Below are 14,403 nucleotides of genomic sequence, written 5' to 3' on the forward strand. Positions count from 1 at the left end.
GTACGCCCAATATAACTGGCTCCACAGGAGCAGTTGAAACGATAGATACACATAGATTTGGCGAATTCAGGCAGTCTGTCTTTAATGGATGTTCTTATTTTCGGGTGGTTGTAGAAGATGACATTTAATTTGGCAGCATTAAATGTTTTTTGTACCGCTCTTCTTAGTTTCTGAGTCATGACTTCTTCAATGGTGTCATTTATGAATTGCAAAACTGGAAAATGGACCACTTAAAAGTACAATTACGCATTTACCAACTTATTATCGCTATATAGATGATACCTTCATAGTATTAGAAAAAGAAAATGATAAGCACAATCTACTTAATATATTTAATAACGTTCACCCATCAATTAACTTCACATCAGAAGATGAACAAAATAATAGCATATCTTTTCTAGATGTCCAACTAACTAGAAGAACAGATGGAACTATAAAAAGAAGAGTACACAGAAAGTCAGCAGCTGGTCAATACACTCATTTCCACAGTGCAGTTCCAATCAGATACAAAAGGAACTTAATAAAGATCTTGACACATCGTGCTAGAATGATCTGTTCTGAAGACACTATTGAAGATGAATTGAACAATATTCGGAACCTACTCAGTCTGAATGGGTACCCAATGAAATTCATCGAAAAACATATGACGGAGAAGAAAACAAGGACAAAAATACCCACTGTCCCCAAGAAGGTATTATTCATAAAACTACAATTCATAAATGACACCATTGAAGAAGTCATGACTCAGAAACTAAGAAGAGCGGTACAAAAAACATTTAATGCTGCCAAATTAAATGTCATCTTCTACAACCACCCGAAAATAAGAACATCCATTAAAGACAGACTGCCTGAATTCGCCAAATCTATGTGTATCTATCGTTTCAACTGCTCCTGTGGAGCCAGTTATATTGGGCGTACAATTCGGCAAGTCCGTCATCGCATTACTGAACATCATCCGTCGTGGTTAAACAAAGGACAGGTGAAAGTGATTAAAAGTTCTATTCTCTCTCACTTGGTTGACACAGGTCATCAAGTCGAAGTGAATAAAGCTTTTAAGGTTATCTACAATATTCCATCAAATCTACCACATGGTTTACGAGTGCGCCTTTTGCACATTGCGGAAGCCATCGCAATCCATGTTCACAAACCTGACCTTTGCATTCAAAAGAGATTCGTACAACCACTTTCCCTGCCCTGGCCATCAGTTTAAGATTTCCTTCAAAAGAACTATTTTTCATACTTCTTCCATTTTTTTTTTAACTTTTGTAATTTTATTTCGGTTGCTTTTGAACTTAATAACTTCTCAACATTCATCTCTTGATTCTTACGTAACTACTATCCTATTGACCATCCGGTAAAATTCTATTCCTTCTTTGTTTCTTATATTACGCAACATAGCAACTTCTTGATTACTTTGAATATTAATAATCCTCTTTCTTCCAATTAATCAATGTTAATTTAAATGTCATTATGTAATTATTATTACGTAACGTATCCACTCGATGAGTATTATATTATTATTGTAAAACGTATATATATTAGTGTAGAGCCATGATGAAAAACTAATTGAAAAGAAATTTCTTCGCTCAATTCGTTCCTTCTTTATTTACCAAATGGCAAAATGGGAATTTTCACTATATTCATTATTGTTATCAGGACAACATTTCCCCTGTAAAAAAGTAATAATGGATGGAATTCGGTGGAGATTACTTAGATTGTTAATCGTCACATTTTCAGTTTTGTCATGTCACAGAATAATAAACTGTGATAGAAGTTTAAAATTGACATAATAACAGTTTCACTGGTTGAAATCATGAGTTAATTGAAGCTAGACCAGTGGGATTCAACCAGGACTGTTGTGAGATAGGAACTCACTGAAGACAATGGTGTACAGTGACGCAACTTCGTGGATTGGTTGAAGTTAGATATTAACACCATTGGATGCCGGGTGAGTGGTCTAGTTGGTGAAGCGCCTGGCGTCAGACTGGTAGGTCCCGGGTTCGAATCTCGCGGGAAGTGGCGTCGTGGATGCGCACCGCTATGGAGTCCCGTGCTAGAACGAAACAGCCGTCGAATGCTCCCAGGTTTCCCATGGTGGTCTAGCTTCAACTGACTCATGATTTCAACCAGTGAAATTTCTAAAATCTCCACAATACCCATTCTGATAATAACTGAATTGTTAAAATTTTAAACTTTATATTATCAAGTTTGAACTTGATTTCATCTAGAAAAATTTCATTACCTTGTTGGATAAATCACATCAACCTTTAGTGAATAGAGTAAGCAAATGTACACATGTTACAATAACTGATTCATTAATGAATATCAAAACTTGAATGCATGTTGAACATTTTCATTTTATGATAAATAAACAACTAAATTAGAGTATCAGTTATAACATAAGGAGAGACGAATATAAATAAGCTATGAAAAAACAATATGAGAAATCAAAATAGGATACAAAAAAATAAAACAGGATATCACAAATACACAACAAAAATTGTCGTACATCCAAAAATAGAAAATAATCAAATTCAAAAAATTATTAAAACAAATAAAACTACAAAAAAGAACGGGTAAAATTAAAGAACAAGAAGAAAACAAAAAAGGAACGACCAAAAAACAAACCATAAAAGTCAACGAATCAATAAAATTATTAGAAATGAATAAGCCATATCCAACACACTGTCAGTCTATTTCACCTCACCTCTACACCATACAACCAGTCCACATGAAACACATCCAACCACACACTGTCTCAACACAACAAACCAGTCATATTGCCAGTCAAACATTAGCATATACCAAACATACACAGTCACAATATCATCACGTGCACATCGACAACCAGATACACCAGTAGACGACATGTACACCACGTTCATGATGACTCTTCATGATGACTGTTCATGATGACTAGTGAGTGGAAAAGTGCAATGACTAATTGACTGACAATGCAGATTTCCATTGGACTCCAGTTGTGAACAAGCAATCTGGTGATCAGACAGACATTGGATTCAGTTGTATGTGTTGATTGATGTTGCCTGATATCTATCTGTTGGCTGTGTGACTGATGAATGAGTGATACAGACTGGAGTGGATTTGATCAGTGTATGTGGTCGGTGCATTGAATGGATATGTGGAGCAGTTAGTGGTAGTTGTTGTGACAATTGTCAGTGTGACTGACTGTGGTAATTTGTGTAGTTTGAGTGATTGAGTGAATGACTAGTGATTGGGGATGTTGACGAGTAGTAGTGAGTATTTGATTAGTATGTGTGAGTGTGTGTTTTGTTGATGTGTCGTTTGAGTGGTGGTGTAGTTGGCGGCGACCATACCACGTTGAAAGCACCGGTTCTCGTCCGATCACCGCAGTTAAGCAACGTTGGGCCCGGTCAGTACTTGCATGGGTGACCGGCTGGGAATACCGGGTGTCGCCGGCTTTTAACAACCCACACACACAATCTATTTCTCAATCGTCAACAACAACAACTACTACATCGATCAATCCCAATGACCGAAACTACCGCCACTACAATTATACACATTGTTCCCATTCACATCTAATTAATATTATTATTTTCATTACTATTCTGGCCACACTGTCTCACACACACACACTTGATCAACTCGCATCACAACTATCCAACACACTGTCAGTCTATTTCACCTCACCTCTACACCATACAACCAGTCCACATGAAACACATCCAACCACACACTGTCTCAACACAACAAACCAGTCATATTGCCAGTCAAACATTAGCATACACCAAACATACACAGTCACAATATCATCACGTGCACATCGACAACCAGATACACCAGTAGACGACATGTACACCACGTTCATGATGACTCTTCATGATGACTGTTCATGATGACTAGTGAGTGGAAAAGTGCAATGACTAATTGACTGACAATGCGGATTTCCATTGGACTCCAGTTGTGAACAAGCAATCTGGTGATCAGACAGACATTGGATTCAGTTGTATGTGTTGATTGATGTTGCCTGATATCTATCTGTTGGCTGTGTGACTGATGAATGAGTGATACAGACTGGAGTGGATTTGATCAGTGTATGTGGTCGGTGCATTGAATGGATATGTGGAGCAGTTAGTGGTAGTTGTTGTGACAATTGTCAGTGTGACTGACTGTGGTAATTTGTGTAGTTTGAGTGATTGAGTGAATGACTAGTGATTGGGGATGTTGACGAGTAGTAGTGAGTATTTGATTAGTATGTGTGAGTGTGTGTTTTGTTGATGTGTCGTTTGAGTGGTGGTGTAGTTGGCGGCGACCATACCACGTTGAAAGCACCGGTTCTCGTCCGATCACCGCAGTTAAGCAACGTTGGGCCCGGTCAGTACTTGCATGGGTGACCGGCTGGGAATACCGGGTGTCGCCGGCTTTTAACAACCCACACACACAATCTATTTCTCAATCGTCAACAACAACAACTACTACATCGATCAATCCCAATGACCGAAACTACCGCCACTACAATTATACACATTGTTCCCATTCACATCTAATTAATATTATTATTTTCATTACTATTCTGGCCACACTGTCTCACACACACACACTTGATCAACTCGCATCACAACTATCCAACACACTGTCAGTCTATTTCACCTCACCTCTACACCATACAACCAGTCCACATGAAACACATCCAACCACACACTGTCTCAACACAACAAACCAGTCATATTGCCAGTCAAACATTAGCATACACCAAACATACACAGTCACAATATCATCACGTGCACATCGACAACCAGATACACCAGTAGACGACATGTACACCACGTTCATGATGACTCTTCATGATGACTGTTCATGATGACTAGTGAGTGGAAAAGTGCAATGACTAATTGACTGACAATGCGGATTTCCATTGGACTCCAGTTGTGAACAAGCAATCTGGTGATCAGACAGACATTGGATTCAGTTGTATGTGTTGATTGATGTTGCCTGATATCTATCTGTTGGCTGTGTGACTGATGAATGAGTGATACAGACTGGAGTGGATTTGATCAGTGTATGTGGTCGGTGCATTGAATGGATATGTGGAGCAGTTAGTGGTAGTTGTTGTGACAATTGTCAGTGTGACTGACTGTGGTAATTTGTGTAGTTTGAGTGATTGAGTGAATGACTAGTGATTGGGGATGTTGACGAGTAGTAGTGAGTATTTGATTAGTATGTGTGAGTGTGTGTTTTGTTGATGTGTCGTTTGAGTGGTGATGTAGTTGGCGGCGACCATACCACGTTGAAAGCACCGGTTCTCGTCCGATCACCGCAGTTAAGCAACGTTGGGCCCGGTCAGTACTTGCATGGGTGACCGGCTGGGAATACCGGGTGTCGCCGGCTTTTAACAACCCACACACACAATCTATTTCTCAATCGTCAACAACAACAACTACTACATCGATCAATCCCAATGACCGAAACTACCGCCACTACAATTATACACATTGTTCCCATTCACATCTAATTAATATTATTATTTTCATTACTATTCTGGCCACACTGTCTCACACACACACACTTGATCAACTCGCATCACAACTATCCAACACACTGTCAGTCTATTTCACCTCACCTCTACACCATACAACCAGTCCACATGAAACACATCCAACCACACACTGTCTCAACACAACAAACCAGTCATATTGCCAGTCAAACATTAGCATACACCAAACATACACAGTCACAATATCATCACGTGCACATCGACAACCAGATACACCAGTAGACGACATGTACACCACGTTCATGATGACTCTTCATGATGACTGTTCATGATGACTAGTGAGTGGAAAAGTGCAATGACTAATTGACTGACAATGCGGATTTCCATTGGACTCCAGTTGTGAACAAGCAATCTGGTGATCAGACAGACATTGGATTCAGTTGTATGTGTTGATTGATGTTGCCTGATATCTATCTGTTGGCTGTGTGACTGATGAATGAGTGATACAGACTGGAGTGGATTTGATCAGTGTATGTGGTCGGTGCATTGAATGGATATGTGGAGCAGTTAGTGGTAGTTGTTGTGACAATTGTCAGTGTGACTGACTGTGGTAATTTGTGTAGTTTGAGTGATTGAGTGAATGACTAGTGATTGGGGATGTTGACGAGTAGTAGTGAGTATTTGATTAGTATGTGTGAGTGTGTGTTTTGTTGATGTGTCGTTTGAGTGGTGATGTAGTTGGCGGCGACCATACCACGTTGAAAGCACCGGTTCTCGTCCGATCACCGCAGTTAAGCAACGTTGGGCCCGGTCAGTACTTGCATGGGTGACCGGCTGGGAATACCGGGTGTCGCCGGCTTTTAACAACCCACACACACAATCTATTTCTCAATCGTCAACAACAACAACTACTACATCGATCAATCCCAATGACCGAAACTACCGCCACTACAATTATACACATTGTTCCCATTCACATCTAATTAATATTATTATTTTCATTACTATTCTGGCCACACTGTCTCACACACACACACTTGATCAACTCGCATCACAACTATCCAACACACTGTCAGTCTATTTCACCTCACCTCTACACCATACAACCAGTCCACATGAAACACATCCAACCACACACTGTCTCAACACAACAAACCAGTCATATTGCCAGTCAAACATTAGCATACACCAAACATACACAGTCACAATATCATCACGTGCACATCGACAACCAGATACACCAGTAGACGACATGTACACCACGTTCATGATGACTCTTCATGATGACTGTTCATGATGACTAGTGAGTGGAAAAGTGCAATGACTAATTGACTGACAATGCGGATTTCCATTGGACTCCAGTTGTGAACAAGCAATCTGGTGATCAGACAGACATTGGATTCAGTTGTATGTGTTGATTGATGTTGCCTGATATCTATCTGTTGGCTGTGTGACTGATGAATGAGTGATACAGACTGGAGTGGATTTGATCAGTGTATGTGGTCGGTGCATTGAATGGATATGTGGAGCAGTTAGTGGTAGTTGTTGTGACAATTGTCAGTGTGACTGACTGTGGTAATTTGTGTAGTTTGAGTGATTGAGTGAATGACTAGTGATTGGGGATGTTGACGAGTAGTAGTGAGTATTTGATTAGTATGTGTGAGTGTGTGTTTTGTTGATGTGTCGTTTGAGTGGTGATGTAGTTGGCGGCGACCATACCACGTTGAAAGCACCGGTTCTCGTCCGATCACCGCAGTTAAGCAACGTTGGGCCCGGTCAGTACTTGCATGGGTGACCGGCTGGGAATACCGGGTGTCGCCGGCTTTTAACAACCCACACACACAATCTATTTCTCAATCGTCAACAACAACAACTACTACATCGATCAATCCCAATGACCGAAACTACCGCCACTACAATTATACACATTGTTCCCATTCACATCTAATTAATATTATTATTTTCATTACTATTCTGGCCACACTGTCTCACACACACACACTTGATCAACTCGCATCACAACTATCCAACACACTGTCAGTCTATTTCACCTCACCTCTACACCATACAACCAGTCCACATGAAACACATCCAACCACACACTGTCTCAACACAACAAACCAGTCATATTGCCAGTCAAACATTAGCATACACCAAACATACACAGTCACAATATCATCACGTGCACATCGACAACCAGATACACCAGTAGACGACATGTACACCACGTTCATGATGACTCTTCATGATGACTGTTCATGATGACTAGTGAGTGGAAAAGTGCAATGACTAATTGACTGACAATGCGGATTTCCATTGGACTCCAGTTGTGAACAAGCAATCTGGTGATCAGACAGACATTGGATTCAGTTGTATGTGTTGATTGATGTTGCCTGATATCTATCTGTTGGCTGTGTGACTGATGAATGAGTGATACAGACTGGAGTGGATTTGATCAGTGTATGTGGTCGGTGCATTGAATGGATATGTGGAGCAGTTAGTGGTAGTTGTTGTGACAATTGTCAGTGTGACTGACTGTGGTAATTTGTGTAGTTTGAGTGATTGAGTGAATGACTAGTGATTGGGGATGTTGACGAGTAGTAGTGAGTATTTGATTAGTATGTGTGAGTGTGTGTTTTGTTGATGTGTCGTTTGAGTGGTGATGTAGTTGGCGGCGACCATACCACGTTGAAAGCACCGGTTCTCGTCCGATCACCGCAGTTAAGCAACGTTGGGCCCGGTCAGTACTTGCATGGGTGACCGGCTGGGAATACCGGGTGTCGCCGGCTTTTAACAACCCACACACACAATCTATTTCTCAATCGTCAACAACAACAACTACTACATCGATCAATCCCAATGACCGAAACTACCGCCACTACAATTATACACATTGTTCCCATTCACATCTAATTAATATTATTATTTTCATTACTATTCTGGCCACACTGTCTCACACACACACACTTGATCAACTCGCATCACAACTATCCAACACACTGTCAGTCTATTTCACCTCACCTCTACACCATACAACCAGTCCACATGAAACACATCCAACCACACACTGTCTCAACACAACAAACCAGTCATATTGCCAGTCAAACATTAGCATACACCAAACATACACAGTCACAATATCATCACGTGCACATCGACAACCAGATACACCAGTAGACGACATGTACACCACGTTCATGATGACTCTTCATGATGACTGTTCATGATGACTAGTGAGTGGAAAAGTGCAATGACTAATTGACTGACAATGCGGATTTCCATTGGACTCCAGTTGTGAACAAGCAATCTGGTGATCAGACAGACATTGGATTCAGTTGTATGTGTTGATTGATGTTGCCTGATATCTATCTGTTGGCTGTGTGACTGATGAATGAGTGATACAGACTGGAGTGGATTTGATCAGTGTATGTGGTCGGTGCATTGAATGGATATGTGGAGCAGTTAGTGGTAGTTGTTGTGACAATTGTCAGTGTGACTGACTGTGGTAATTTGTGTAGTTTGAGTGATTGAGTGAATGACTAGTGATTGGGGATGTTGACGAGTAGTAGTGAGTATTTGATTAGTATGTGTGAGTGTGTGTTTTGTTGATGTGTCGTTTGAGTGGTGGTGTAGTTGGCGGCGACCATACCACGTTGAAAGCACCGGTTCTCGTCCGATCACCGCAGTTAAGCAACGTTGGGCCCGGTCAGTACTTGCATGGGTGACCGGCTGGGAATACCGGGTGTCGCCGGCTTTTAACAACCCACACACACAATCTATTTCTCAATCGTCAACAACAACAACTACTACATCGATCAATCCCAATGACCGAAACTACCGCCACTACAATTATACACATTGTTCCCATTCACATCTAATTAATATTATTATTTTCATTACTATTCTGGCCACACTGTCTCACACACACACACTTGATCAACTCGCATCACAACTATCCAACACACTGTCAGTCTATTTCACCTCACCTCTACACCATACAACCAGTCCACATGAAACACATCCAACCACACACTGTCTCAACACAACAAACCAGTCATATTGCCAGTCAAACATTAGCATACACCAAACATACACAGTCACAATATCATCACGTGCACATCGACAACCAGATACACCAGTAGACGACATGTACACCACGTTCATGATGACTCTTCATGATGACTGTTCATGATGACTAGTGAGTGGAAAAGTGCAATGACTAATTGACTGACAATGCGGATTTCCATTGGACTCCAGTTGTGAACAAGCAATCTGGTGATCAGACAGACATTGGATTCAGTTGTATGTGTTGATTGATGTTGCCTGATATCTATCTGTTGGCTGTGTGACTGATGAATGAGTGATACAGACTGGAGTGGATTTGATCAGTGTATGTGGTCGGTGCATTGAATGGATATGTGGAGCAGTTAGTGGTAGTTGTTGTGACAATTGTCAGTGTGACTGACTGTGGTAATTTGTGTAGTTTGAGTGATTGAGTGAATGACTAGTGATTGGGGATGTTGACGAGTAGTAGTGAGTATTTGATTAGTATGTGTGAGTGTGTGTTTTGTTGATGTGTCGTTTGAGTGGTGATGTAGTTGGCGGCGACCATACCACGTTGAAAGCACCGGTTCTCGTCCGATCACCGCAGTTAAGCAACGTTGGGCCCGGTCAGTACTTGCATGGGTGACCGGCTGGGAATACCGGATGTCGCCGGCTTTTAACAACCCACACACACAATCTATTTCTCAATCGTCAACAACAACAACTACTACATCGATCAATCCCAATGACCGAAACTACCGCCACTACAATTATACACATTGTTCCCATTCACATCTAATTAATATTATTATTTTCATTACTATTCTGGCCACACTGTCTCACACACACACACTTGATCAACTCGCATCACAACTATCCAACACACTGTCAGTCTATTTCACCTCACCTCTACACCATACAACCAGTCCACATGAAACACATCCAACCACACACTGTCTCAACACAACAAACCAGTCATATTGCCAGTCAAACATTAGCATACACCAAACATACACAGTCACAATATCATCACGTGCACATCGACAACCAGATACACCAGTAGACGACATGTACACCACGTTCATGATGACTCTTCATGATGACTGTTCATGATGACTAGTGAGTGGAAAAGTGCAATGACTAATTGACTGACAATGCGGATTTCCATTGGACTCCAGTTGTGAACAAGCAATCTGGTGATCAGACAGACATTGGATTCAGTTGTATGTGTTGATTGATGTTGCCTGATATCTATCTGTTGGCTGTGTGACTGATGAATGAGTGATACAGACTGGAGTGGATTTGATCAGTGTATGTGGTCGGTGCATTGAATGGATATGTGGAGCAGTTAGTGGTAGTTGTTGTGACAATTGTCAGTGTGACTGACTGTGGTAATTTGTGTAGTTTGAGTGATTGAGTGAATGACTAGTGATTGGGGATGTTGACGAGTAGTAGTGAGTATTTGATTAGTATGTGTGAGTGTGTGTTTTGTTGATGTGTCGTTTGAGTGGTGATGTAGTTGGCGGCGACCATACCACGTTGAAAGCACCGGTTCTCGTCCGATCACCGCAGTTAAGCAACGTTGGGCCCGGTCAGTACTTGCATGGGTGACCGGCTGGGAATACCGGGTGTCGCCGGCTTTTAACAACCCACACACACAATCTATTTCTCAATCGTCAACAACAACAACTACTACATCGATCAATCCCAATGACCGAAACTACCGCCACTACAATTATACACATTGTTCCCATTCACATCTAATTAATATTATTATTTTCATTACTATTCTGGCCACACTGTCTCACACACACACACTTGATCAACTCGCATCACAACTATCCAACACACTGTCAGTCTATTTCACCTCACCTCTACACCATACAACCAGTCCACATGAAACACATCCAACCACACACTGTCTCAACACAACAAACCAGTCATATTGCCAGTCAAACATTAGCATACACCAAACATACACAGTCACAATATCATCACGTGCACATCGACAACCAGATACACCAGTAGACGACATGTACACCACGTTCATGATGACTCTTCATGATGACTGTTCATGATGACTAGTGAGTGGAAAAGTGCAATGACTAATTGACTGACAATGCGGATTTCCATTGGACTCCAGTTGTGAACAAGCAATCTGGTGATCAGACAGACATTGGATTCAGTTGTATGTGTTGATTGATGTTGCCTGATATCTATCTGTTGGCTGTGTGACTGATGAATGAGTGATACAGACTGGAGTGGATTTGATCAGTGTATGTGGTCGGTGCATTGAATGGATATGTGGAGCAGTTAGTGGTAGTTGTTGTGACAATTGTCAGTGTGACTGACTGTGGTAATTTGTGTAGTTTGAGTGATTGAGTGAATGACTAGTGATTGGGGATGTTGACGAGTAGTAGTGAGTATTTGATTAGTATGTGTGAGTGTGTGTTTTGTTGATGTGTCGTTTGAGTGGTGATGTAGTTGGCGGCGACCATACCACGTTGAAAGCACCGGTTCTCGTCCGATCACCGCAGTTAAGCAACGTTGGGCCCGGTCAGTACTTGCATGGGTGACCGGCTGGGAATACCGGGTGTCGCCGGCTTTTAACAACCCACACACACAATCTATTTCTCAATCGTCAACAACAACAACTACTACATCGATCAATCCCAATGACCGAAACTACCGCCACTACAATTATACACATTGTTCCCATTCACATCTAATTAATATTATTATTTTCATTACTATTCTGGCCACACTGTCTCACACACACACACTTGATCAACTCGCATCACAACTATCCAACACACTGTCAGTCTATTTCACCTCACCTCTACACCATACAACCAGTCCACATGAAACACATCCAACCACACACTGTCTCAACACAACAAACCAGTCATATTGCCAGTCAAACATTAGCATACACCAAACATACACAGTCACAATATCATCACGTGCACATCGACAACCAGATACACCAGTAGACGACATGTACACCACGTTCATGATGACTCTTCATGATGACTGTTCATGATGACTAGTGAGTGGAAAAGTGCAATGACTAATTGACTGACAATGCGGATTTCCATTGGACTCCAGTTGTGAACAAGCAATCTGGTGATCAGACAGACATTGGATTCAGTTGTATGTGTTGATTGATGTTGCCTGATATCTATCTGTTGGCTGTGTGACTGATGAATGAGTGATACAGACTGGAGTGGATTTGATCAGTGTATGTGGTCGGTGCATTGAATGGATATGTGGAGCAGTTAGTGGTAGTTGTTGTGACAATTGTCAGTGTGACTGACTGTGGTAATTTGTGTAGTTTGAGTGATTGAGTGAATGACTAGTGATTGGGGATGTTGACGAGTAGTAGTGAGTATTTGATTAGTATGTGTGAGTGTGTGTTTTGTTGATGTGTCGTTTGAGTGGTGATGTAGTTGGCGGCGACCATACCACGTTGAAAGCACCGGTTCTCGTCCGATCACCGCAGTTAAGCAACGTTGGGCCCGGTCAGTACTTGCATGGGTGACCGGCTGGGAATACCGGGTGTCGCCGGCTTTTAACAACCCACACACACAATCTATTTCTCAATCGTCAACAACAACAACTACTACATCGATCAATCCCAATGACCGAAACTACCGCCACTACAATTATACACATTGTTCCCATTCACATCTAATTAATATTATTATTTTCATTACTATTCTGGCCACACTGTCTCACACACACACACTTGATCAACTCGCATCACAACTATCCAACACACTGTCAGTCTATTTCACCTCACCTCTACACCATACAACCAGTCCACATGAAACACATCCAACCACACACTGTCTCAACACAACAAACCAGTCATATTGCCAGTCAAACATTAGCATACACCAAACATACACAGTCACAATATCATCACGTGCACATCGACAACCAGATACACCAGTAGACGACATGTACACCACGTTCATGATGACTCTTCATGATGACTGTTCATGATGACTAGTGAGTGGAAAAGTGCAATGACTAATTGACTGACAATGCGGATTTCCATTGGACTCCAGTTGTGAACAAGCAATCTGGTGATCAGACAGACATTGGATTCAGTTGTATGTGTTGATTGATGTTGCCTGATATCTATCTGTTGGCTGTGTGACTGATGAATGAGTGATACAGACTGGAGTGGATTTGATCAGTGTATGTGGTCGGTGCATTGAATGGATATGTGGAGCAGTTAGTGGTAGTTGTTGTGACAATTGTCAGTGTGACTGACTGTGGTAATTTGTGTAGTTTGAGTGATTGAGTGAATGACTAGTGATTGGGGATGTTGACGAGTAGTAGTGAGTATTTGATTAGTATGTGTGAGTGTGTGTTTTGTTGATGTGTCGTTTGAGTGGTGATGTAGTTGGCGGCGACCATACCACGTTGAAAGCACCGGTTCTCGTCCGATCACCGCAGTTAAGCAACGTTGGGCCCGGTCAGTACTTGCATGGGTGACCGGCTGGGAATACCGGGTGTCGCCGGCTTTTAACAACCCACACACACAATCTATTTCTCAATCGTCAACAACAACAACTACTACATCGATCAATCCCAATGACCGAAACTACCGCCACTACAATTATACACATTGTTCCCATTCACATCTAATTAATATTATTATTTTCATTACTATTCTGGCCACACTGTCTCACACACACACACTTGATCAACTCGCATCACAACTATCCAACACACTGTCAGTCTATTTCACCTCACCTCTACACCATACAACCAGTCCACATGAAACACATCCAACCACACACTGTCTCAACACAACAAACCAGTCATATTGCCAGTCAAACATTAGCATACACCAAACATACACAGTCACA

Source organism: Schistosoma haematobium, chromosome 7 (genome assembly GCF_000699445.3).
Source record: "Schistosoma haematobium chromosome 7, whole genome shotgun sequence".
In the NCBI taxonomy this organism is placed as follows: Eukaryota; Metazoa; Platyhelminthes; class Trematoda; order Strigeidida; family Schistosomatidae; genus Schistosoma; species Schistosoma haematobium.